This window comes from Rattus norvegicus, chromosome 9 (genome assembly GCF_021556685.1).
Source record: "Rattus norvegicus strain SHRSP/BbbUtx chromosome 9, alternate assembly SHRSP_T2T, whole genome shotgun sequence".
In the NCBI taxonomy this organism is placed as follows: domain Eukaryota; kingdom Metazoa; phylum Chordata; class Mammalia; order Rodentia; family Muridae; genus Rattus; species Rattus norvegicus.
In genome coordinates, this window is record NC_141542.1 from 79,248,854 (window position 1) to 79,260,117 (window position 11,264).

Here is an 11,264-nt window from a genome sequence, read left to right on the forward strand (position 1 = left end):
TTCAATTCTATTCCATTGGTCTATCTGTCTGTCTCTGTACCAATACCATGCAGTTTTTATCACTATTGCTCTGTAATACTGCTTGAGTTCAGGGATAGTGATTCCCCCTGAAGTCCTTTTATTGTTGAGGATAGCTTTAGCTATCCTGGGTTTTTTGTTATTCCAGATGAATTTGCAAATTGTTCTGTCTAACTCTTTGAAGAATTGGATTGGTATTTTGATGGGGATTGCATTGAATCTGTAGATTGCTTTTGGTAAAATGGCCATTTTTACTATATTAATCCTGCCAATCCATGAGCATGGGAGATCTTTCCATCTTCTGAGGTCTTCTTCAATTTCTTTCCTCAGTGTCTTGAAGTTCTTATTGTACAGATCTTTTTCCAGCAATTCAGAGTCAAGGCCGGGGCTGGGCATTAACTGTAAGTGATCTTATTCAGGTAAGCTGGATACTGCTCTTGAAGAAAACCTAGCAGGAACTTTCAAAATGTCTTGTGAAACTTAAATCATTTGAAATAAAGTTTTTAAACCCAAATCCCAGATTCGTCAGGTGCAAACCTTGTGATCGTGGGAAATTTATCCATGCCAAGACTTGGTTTCCTGATATAGAGGATGGAAGTAACAACACCTACATCACAAGGATGCTAAGAGTATTGAATCCTCTGTAAACAATGTTTAGTGCTGTGCCTGATAATTACACTTGTCACATATCTAAGTAGACATTCCTGAGATTAAAACATGCTTCAGGGATGGGAGTTGTTACGGTTTATGTCTGAATGTTTCCCACGGGATCACGGTGTTTGAACACCTGCTTCCCAGGTGATAGTGCTGATGTAGAACCTTCCAGATGGGAAGCCTCACTGACAGAAGTAGCTCTGTATAATTCAGCCACTGAAGGTTAGAGCCACTCTGGTTCAGGCCTGCCTTTTCTGATTCCTGGTCTATAGCCACAGTGTGAACAAGAATTTACCAGACACTCCGGTCGCCATGAAACTTATTCCAATGTGATAGACTGTGGCCTCTGAAAGCATGGGCTAAAGTAAATCTTTCCTCTCTTCAGTGGCGGGAACATGTCATGGTAATGACATGTACTAATACAACAATTGTAAATAAACAAAGAACGCAAGTAAACCAAGGAAATACTTGGGACAATCACAGGTCAAATTTTGAGGAAAATGAAAGGAAACAAATAAGAGAAAGTAAAAAGATGGTACGATATAAACATGTTAAAATAAATAGGGAGAAATCCATAATTGTTCTCATTGGATTCCAGACAGTTGTACTGTTTGAGGTAGAAATAGACCTTAGTCATTGTTCTTATTTGGAGAGCAAGTATGTTTTAAAGAGATTGGAAAGGGTACTGGGTTGTCAAGGAGTGGTCCATGATGACATTTTGATATGTCAATTTAGGCTTCTGTCTTCACTCGTTCAAGCACTAGCTTAAGGGCTACCATGAAAGGGAAGTAGCAAATGTAACCAAAGTCCTAAACACTGGCTTAAACTTAGAGTTTGTCCTGCTGGACTGGCTAGACCTGGATTGACCACGTAGATGGCCCTGAATCTTTCCTTAGAGAGAGAAGGAGTTCAAGCCTGTGCCTGTGGGGTTCTTGCTTGCCCTTCATTATTCTTTCTTCTCGGCCTGACATATCTACAATATGAGGCATCACAATCTGTATCTAGCATCTTTTTTTTTTTCATTGTGCCGACTGAATTTCTTTTTTTTTTTTTTTTTTATTAACTTGAGTATTTCTTATATACATTTCGAGTGTTATTCCCTTTCCCAGTTTCCGGGCAAACATCCCCCTCCCCCCTCCCCTTCCTTATGTGTGTTCCCCTCCCAACCCTCCCCCCATTGCCGCCCTCCCCCCATAGACTAGTTCACTGGGGGTTCAGTCTTAGCAGGACCCAGGGCTTCCCCTTCCACTGGTGCTCTTACTAGGATATTCATTGCTACCTATGGGGTCAGAGTCCAGGGTCAGTCCATGTATAGTCTTTAGGTAGTGGCTTAGTCCCTGGAAGCTCTGGTTGCTTGGCATTGTTGTACTTTTGGGGTCTCGAGCCCCTTCAAGCTCTTCCAGTTCTTTCTCTGATTCCTTCAATAGGGGACCTATTCTCAGTTCAGTGGTTTGCTGCTGGCATTCACCTCTGTATTTGCTGTATTCTGGCTGTGTCTCTCAGGAGCGATCTACATCCGGCTCCTGTCGGTCTGCACTTCTTTGCTTCATCCATCTTGTCTAATTGGGTGGCTGTATATGTATGGGCCACATGTGGGGCAGACTCTGAATGGGTGTTCCTTAAGTCTCTGATTTAATCTTTGCCTCTCCCTTCCCTGCCAAGGGTATTCTTTTTCCTCATTTAAAGAAGGAGTGAAGCATTCACATTTTGATCATCCGTCTTGAGTTTCGTTTGTTCTAGGGATCTAGGGTAATTCAAGCATTTGGGCTAATAGCCACTTATCAATGAGTGCATACCATGTATGTCTTTCTGTGATTGGGTTAGCTCACTCAGGATGATATTTTCCAGTTCCAACCATTTGCCTACGAATTTCATAAACTCGTTGTTTTTGATAGCTGAGTAATATTCCATTGTGTAGATGTACCACATTTTCTGTATCCATTCCTCTGTTGAAGGGCATCTGGGTTCTTTCCATTTTCTGGCTATTATAAATAAGGCTGCGATGAACATAGTGGAGCACGTGTCTCTTTTATATGTTGAGGCATCTTTTGGGTATATGCCCAAGAGAGGTATAGCTGGATCCTCAGGCAGTTCAATGTCCAATTTTCTGAGGAACCTCCAGACTGATTTCCAGAATGGTTTTACCAGTCTGCAATCCCACCAACAATGGAGGAGTGTTCCTCTTTCTCCACATCCTCGCCAGCATCTGCTGTCACCTGAGTTTTTGATCTTAGCCAATCGCACTGGTGTGAGGTGAAATCTCAGGGTTGTTTTGATTTGCATTTCCCTTATGACTAAAGATGTTGAACATTTCTTTAGGTGTTTCTCAGCCATTCGGCATTCCTCAGCTGTGAATTCTTTGTTTAGCTCTGAACCCCATTTTTTAATAGGGTTATTTGTTTCCCTGCGGTCTAACTTCTTGAGTTTTTTGTATATTTTGGATATAAGGCCTCTATCTGTTGTAGGATTGGTAAAGATCTTTTCCCAATCTGTTGGTTGCCGTTTTGTCCTAACCACAATGTCCTTTGCCTTACAGAAGCTTTGCAGTTTTATGAGATCCCATTTGTCGATTCTTGATCTTAGAGCATAAGCCATTGGTGTTTTGTTCAGGAAATTTTTTCCAGTGCCCATGTGTTCCAGATGCTTCCCTAGTTTTTCTTCTATTAGTTTGAGTGTGTCTGGTTTGATGTGGAGGTCCTTGATCCACTTGGACTTAAGCTTTGTACAGGGTGATAAGCATGGATCGATTTGCATTCTTCTACATGTTGCCCTCCAGTTGAACCAGCACCATTTGCTGAAAATGCTATCTTTTTTCCATTCGATGGTTTTGGCTCCTTTGTCAAAAATCAAGTGACCATAGGTGTGTGGGTTCATTTCTGGGTCTTCAATTCTATTCCATTGGTCTATCTGTCTGTCTCTGTACCAATACGATGCAGTTTTTATCACTATTGCTCTATAATACTGCTTGAGTTCAGGGATAGTGATTCCCCCTGAAGTCCTCTTATTGTTGAGGATAGCTTTAGCTATCCTGGGTTTTTTGTTATTCCAGATGAATTTGCAAATTGTTCTGTCTAACTCTTTGAAGAATTGGATTGGTATTTTGATGGGGATTGCATTGAATCTGTAGATTGCTTTTGGTAAAATGGCCATTTTTACTATATTAATCCTGCCAATCCATGAGCATGGGAGATCTTTCCATCTTCTGAGGTCTTCTTCAATTTCTTTCCTCAGTGTCTTGAAGTTCTTATTGTACAGATCTTTTACTTGCTTGGTTAAAGTCACACCGAGGTACTTTATATTATTTGGGTCTATTATGAAGGGTGTCGTTTCCCTAATTTCTTTCTCGGCTTGTTTCTCTTTTGTATAGAGGAAGGCAACTGATTTATTTGAGTTAATTTTATACCCAGCCACTTTGCTGATGTTGTTTATCAGCTTTAGTAGTTCTCTGGTGGAGCTTTTGGGATCACTTAAATATACTATCATGTCATCTGCAAATAGTGATATTTTGACCTCTTCTTTTCCGATCTGTATCCCTTTGATCTCCTTTTGTTGTCTGATTGCTCTGGCTAGAACTTCAAGAACCATATTGAATAAGTAGGGAGAGAGTGGGCAGCCTTGTCTAGTCCCTGATTTTAGTGGGATTGCTTCAAGTTTCTCTCCATTTAGTTTAATGTTAGCAACTGGTTTGCTGTATATGGCTTTTACTATGTTTAGGTATGGGCCTTGAATTCCTATTCTTTCCAGGACTTTTATCATGAAGGGGTGTTGAATTTTGTCAAATGCTTTCTCAGCATCTAATGAAATGATCATGTGGTTCTGTTCTTTCAGTTTGTTTATATAATGGATCACGTTGATGGTTTTCCGTATATTAAACCATCCCTGCATGCCTGGGATGAAGCCTACTTGATCATGGTGGATGATTGTTTTGATGTGCTCTTGAATTCGGTTTGCCAGAATTTTATTGAGTATTTTTGCATCGATATTCATAAGGGAAATTGGTCTGAAGTTCTCTTTCTTTGTTGTGTCTTTGTGTGGTTTAGGTATAAGAGTAATTGTGGCTTCGTAGAAGGAATTCGGTAGGGCTCCATCTGTTTCAATTTTGTGGAATAGTTTGGATAATATTGGTATGAGGTCTTCTATGAAGGTTTGATAGAATTCTGCACTAAACCCATCTGGACCTGGGCTCTTTTTGGTTGGGAGACCTTTAATGACTGCTTCTATTTCCTTAGGAGTTATGGGGTTGTTTAACTGGTTTATCTGTTCCTGATTTAACTTCGATACCTGGTATCTGTCTGGGAAATTGTCCATTTCCTGAAGATTTTCAAATTTTGTTGAATATAGGTTTTTATAGTAAGATCTGATGATTTTTTGAATTTCCTCTGAATCTGTAGTTATGTCTCCCTTTTCATTTCTGATTTTGTTAATTTGGACGCACTCTCTGTGTCCTCTCGTTAGTCTGGCTAAGGGTTTATCTATCTTGTTGATTTTCTCAAAGAACCAACTTTTGGTTCTGTTGATTCTTTCTATGGTCCTTTTTGTTTCTACTTGGTTGATTTCAGCTCTGAGTTTGATTATTTCCTGCCTTCTACTCCTCCTGGGTGTATTTGCTTCTTTTTGTTCTAGAGCTTTTAGGTGTGCTGTCAAGCTGCTGACATATGCTCTTTCCTGTTTCTTTCTGCAGGCACTCAGCGCTATGAGTTTTCCTCTTAGCACAGCTTTCATTGTGTCCCATAAGTTTGAGTATGTTGTATCTTCATTTTCATTAAATTCTAAAAAGTTTTTAATTTCTTTCTTTATTTCTTCCTTGACCAGGTTATCATTGAGTAGAGCATTGTTCAATTTCCACGTATATGTGGGCATTCTTCCCTTATTGTTATTGAAGACCAGTTTTAGGCCGTGGTGGTCCGATAGCACGCATGGGATTATTTCTATCTTTCTGTACCTGTTGAGGCCCGTTTTTTGACCAATTATATGGTCAATTTTGGAGAAAGTACCATGAGGAGCTGAGAAGAAGGTATATCCTTTTGCTTTAGGATAGAATGTTCTATAAATATCCGTTAAGTCCATTTGGCTCATGACTTCTCTTAGTCTGTCGACATCACTGTTTAATTTCTGTTTCCATGATCTGTCCATTGATGAGAGTGGGGTGTTGAAATCTCCCACTATTATTGTGTGAGGTGCAATGTGTGTTTTGAGCTTTAGTAAGGTTTCTTTTACGTATGTAGGTGCCCTTGTATTTGGGGCATAGATATTTAGGATTGAAAGTTCATCTTGGTGGATTTTTCCTTTGATGAATATGAAGTGTCCTTCCTTATCTTTTTTGATGACTTTTAGTTGGAAATTGATTTTATTTGATATTAGAATGGCTACTCCAGCTTGCTTCTTCTGACCATTTGCTTGGAAAGTTGTTTTCCAGCCTTTCACTCTGAGGTAGTGTCTGTCTTTGTCTCTGAGGTGTGTTTCCTGTAGGCAGCAGAATGCAGGGTCCTCGTTGCGTATCCAGTTTGTTAATCTATGTCTTTTTATTGGGGAGTTGAGGCCATTGATATTGAGAGATATTAAGGAATAGTGATTATTGTTTCCCTTTATATTCATATTTGGATGTGAGGTTATGTTTGTGTGCTTTCATTCTCTTTGTTTTGTTGCCAAGACGATTAGTTTCTTGCTTCTTCTAGGGTATAGCTTGCCTCCTTATGTTGGGCTTTACCATTTATTCTCCTTTGTAGTGCTGGATTTGTAGAAAGATATTGTGTAAATTTGGTTTTGTCATGGAATATCTTGGTTTCTCCATCAATGTTAATTGAGAGTTTTGCTGGATACAGTAACCTGGGCTGGCATTTGTGTTCTCTTAGGGTCTGTATGACATCAGTCCAGGATCTTCTGGCCTTCATAGTTTCTGGCGAGAAGTCTGGTGTGATTCTGATAGGTCTCCCTTTATATGTTACTTGACCTTTTTCCCTTACTGCTTTTAATATTCTTTCTTTATTTTGTGCGTTTGGTGTTGTGACAATTATGTGACGGGAGGTGTTTCTTTTCTGGTCCAATCTATTTGGAGTTCTGTAGGCTTCTTGTATGCCTATGGGTATCTCTTTTTTTAGGTTAGGGAAGTTTTCTTCTATGATTTTGTTGAAGATATTTACTGGTCCTTTGAGCTGGGAGTCTTCACTCTCTTCTATACCTATTATCCTTAGGTTTGATCTTCTCATTGAGTCCTGGATTTCCTGTATGTTTTGGACCAGTAGCTTTTTCCGCTTTACATTATCTTTGACAGTTGAGTCAATGATTTCTATGGAATCTTCTGCTCCTGAGATTCTCTCTTCCATCTCTTGTATTCTGTTGGTGAGGCTTGTATCTACAGCTCCTTGTCTCTTCTTTTGGTTTTCTATATCCAGGGTTATTTCCATGTGTTCTTTCTTGATTGCTTCTATTTCCATTTTTAATTCCTTCAACTGTTTGATTGTGTTTTCCTGGAATTCTTTCAGGGATTTTTGCGATTCCTCTCTGTAGGCTTCTACTTGTTTATTAATGTTTTCCTGTGTTTCCCTAAGTGTGTTCATGTCTTTCTTGAAGTTCTCCAGCATCATGATCAAATATGATTTTGAAACTAGATCTTGCTTTTCTGGTGTGTTTGGATATTCCATGTTTGTTTTGGTGGGAGAATTAGGCTCCGATGATGGCATGTAGTCTTGGTTTCTGTTGCTTGGGTTCCTGCGCTTGCCTCTCGCCATCAGATTATCTCTAGTGTTACTTTGTTCTGCTATTTCTGACAGTGGCTAGACTGTCCTATAAGCCTGTGTGTCAGGAGTGCTGTAGACCTGTTTTCCTCTCTTTCAGTCAGTTATGGGGACAGAGTGTTCTGCTTCCGTGCGTGTAGTTTTTCCTCTCTACAGGTCTTCAGCTGTTCCTGTGGGCCTGTGTCTTGAGTTCACCAGGCAGCTTTCTTGCAGCAGAAAATTTGGTCTTACCTGTGGTCCCGAGGCTCAGGTTCGCTCGTGGGGTGCTGCCCAGGGGCTCTCTGCAGCGGCAGCAACCAGGAAGACCTGTGCCGCCCCTTCCGGGAGCTTCAGTGCACCAGGGTTCCAGATGGTCTTTGGCTTTTTCCTCTGGCGTCCGAGATGTGTGTGCAGGGAGCAGTCTCTTCTGGTTTCCCAGGCTTGTCTGCCTCTCTGAAGGTTTAGCTCTCCCTCCCACGGGATTTGGGTGCAGAGAACTGTTTATCCGGTCTGTTTCTTTCAGGTTCAGGCGGTGTCTCAGGCAGGGGTCCTGCTGCTCCTGGGCCCTCCCCCACGGGAGCCCAGAGGCCTTATACAGTTTCCTCTTGGGCCAGGGATGTGGGCAGGGGTGAGCAATGTTGGTGGTCTCTTCCGCTCTGCAGCCTCAGGAGTGCCCACCTGACCAGGCGGTTGGGTCTCTCTCTCACCGGGTCTGGGAGCAGAGAGCGGCTGCGGGCCAGGATCCGCGGGTGTGGTGTATCTAGCATCTTTATCGTCTCTGTGTCCCCATGCGTATGCCTATTTCTCTGCTCAGGACTAATCCTGTCTTTACCTGGCACGTGATTTTCATATACGAGGGAATTAGATGACTATTTCTGGGTCACCTCTGTCTCCTGCCCTTCTGCAGACGTGTAATATCTAAGAGGAATGACCAGAGATGCTGCTCCAAAGAATCATAAGGACAGTATTTAGAGAAAGAGAGAGTCTGTCTTTCCTTTTAAAGTGACCAAGTTAAAAAAAAGAAATCCACCTATAGTAACTGGGAGTGTTGTGCTGAATACTGAGGAAATGACAAGGGAGTCTTGTTTTGTTTTGTTGTTTTGGGTTTTTTTATCACTGCACTATTCATCTAAACAAATTTCCATTTTATCCTAATATAACCCTGGAAATGCCTAAGAGATTTATGACAGGCACAGGTAAAGAAACAACAGTTAGAGGAAGTGCTGAGTTGTTAAGTCACCGTGTAAGCAGCAGATCTGGGACCATGTATCCCAAAACATTCACACCTGCCTCTCACCTGATCTGTGGACATAAGGGCTGAAGGACAGAAAGCATTTATACTTCTCTTGCAGCCAAAGGGGGACTACTACTTAGCAGTAGATGTGAGACAGAAAAATGTAAGTAAGTCATTAAAATTCATGGTTAAAGAGTTTCTTGATGCGTTGAAGAGTTCCAGAGGATTGATACAGATTCCTATTATACTCTGCCTTCATTTCTGAGGTGCACAGGGAACATTCATGTTGAATTTAATGAGTGAATCCCATCCTGGTTTTGCTTCTTCCTGTTCACAATTTCTCTACTGATGTATGGGCTACATGTATGCATACATGCAGAAAAAAACTTTCCTGGTGGTGGTTATTGATCTGGTAAGATTCAAGAAAGAATAGTGAGACCAAAGGATCTAATGTTTTGACTCCTTCCTTGAGCCCAAGAATCCCCTTGGAACACCTAGTAAGTACTGAGCCCCTCCATCGCTCTCTGCCTTAACCTCTGCTATCAGAGACCAATGAGCTAAGGGGGTGATAGGGATGAGTGGACTCAGCTCACCCTCTGAGTTAAGAGAACTGGGTAAAGCCTCAGGCTGCACATCTCTAACACACTACCAAAGTGTGTCAGAGACATCTATAACCACCACGGGACAACTCTTTGAGGAGCCATTTGACAAGTGCCACTCCTTACCAACAAGAAATCACTATGGTTTCCGGGTGGGTTGAATAAAATGGCCCCCATAGGCCCATAAGGAGTGGCACTCTTAGGAGGTAGGTGTGTCCTTGTTGGAGGAAGTGTGTTACTGTGGCGGCAGGTTTTGAGGTCTCATGTGCTCACACTGCCTAGTATGGTAGTCTCTCCCTGCTGCCTTCAGATCAAGATGTAGAACTCTCAGCTCCTCTCCAGCACCGTGTCTGCCTGCATGCCACCATGATGATAATGGACTGAACCTCTGAACTGTAAGCCAGCCCCAATTAAATGTTTTCCGTTATAAGAGTTGCCCTGGTCATGGTGTCTGTTCACAGCAATGGAAGCCCTAACTAAGACAATTACAAAATAAGTTACAGAACATGAGTAACTGTAAAAACCAAGTTGGATGGTGGTTACCAGAGGATAAGGTGAGTGGGGATCAGGTACTGAGAGGCCGAATGGATTAAGGTATAGTTAGGTGGAAGTAAGAATAGCGCTGGTGTTCAATTGTAAAGCAGGCTGATTACAGATTACGATGTGCCATATATTTCAAAAAGCTAGAGGAAAGAATTTTAAAATTGTCTTACTATACATAAATAATAAATATTTGAGGTTAATGAGGAAACACTGATTTAAACATTGTATAATATCTACATGATGGTTATCAATATTTCACATATTACCCATTAGCATCATGATGTTTATGTCTTTTGTGTGCCATTTAAAATTAAGTTAATAAAGGTTAGATGTAAAAACAAGAAGAAAAAAAAAGCCATAATTGTTAACTTCTGCTGCCTTGAAAGAACGAAACGGTTGGTTGGCAATGCAGGGTTTAAACCCCCAGCAGGTATTTGGTGCTAGTGGAGATTTACAGCTGTGGCAATGTCCTGTCACAAACTTCCCAGAGAAGTCTTCCCAGAAACCCTTGAGAAGAGACTCTCTGCCATCTCTCCCACGCACCCTAAGCACGGGGCAAGCCACAGAGGCCTGGGGGAGGGGGTGTCTGGGGTCTGCAGGCCAGGTCAAGGCCACCCTTCCCGTGTGGATGTGTCTGTTGTCTGACTCAGCCAGCAACTTCCCACAGTGGCTTCCCTCACCCAACCAGCCAGAGCCCAGGGCCTGGGGACACCCATCAAAGCACTGCCCTGTGGCTAAACAGAGGTTGGGCTCCTTCTATTCACTTCCCAGGCCCCTCCCCCTAGCATCCTGGATAAACTCAGACAGCTTAAGTCATCCTTATCGTCACACAAGCAAATGTGGCCATCCGAGGGCAGAAACACAGGAAAAGGCCAAGACAAAAAGGAAAAGCATATAAAACCGGCACACCACACCCTCCAGTCTCTGCAAAGCCAGCCATTCCTTCCTCTCGCCTAGCAGGATGTAACATCTCTGGCATTCTCAGGCATACTTTCCCCCCTCTTCTTTGTCCTCTTCTCTCCCTTTCTTTTCAAATAGATACATTTCAAATGTCAGTGGACAGCAGTGGGGCCAAGTCAAATGGGAGGAGACCAAACAGCTGAAGGACTTGATCTTTACAGCAGTTACTTCAAGGGAAGCTGGAGTTCCTGCCCATGCAGAGAATAGAGAATTCACAAGTAGCTCAAGAGGGCATTTGAGAGTCTCTCTCTAGCTGACCTTCATTTACAGACCTGAACCAAAGCGGTTACACTCTGGAAGAGAATCCCTTCCTCCTTTCCCCAGTTTCCTTAGCCCTAGAGGGACAGAAAGAGGACAAGACAGAGGTTAACTGAAGGAGACAATACAAAAGGAGGGGGACTCCCATCTAAATCCACATTACTGACTGTGATCAGTTTTTCCTGCCTTCATTCCAAAAGCCAGAGAGAGAGAGAGACAGAGAGACAGAGAGAGAGAGAGACAAAGAGACTTAGGCAAATTGCTCACCACCTTACCAAGACTACG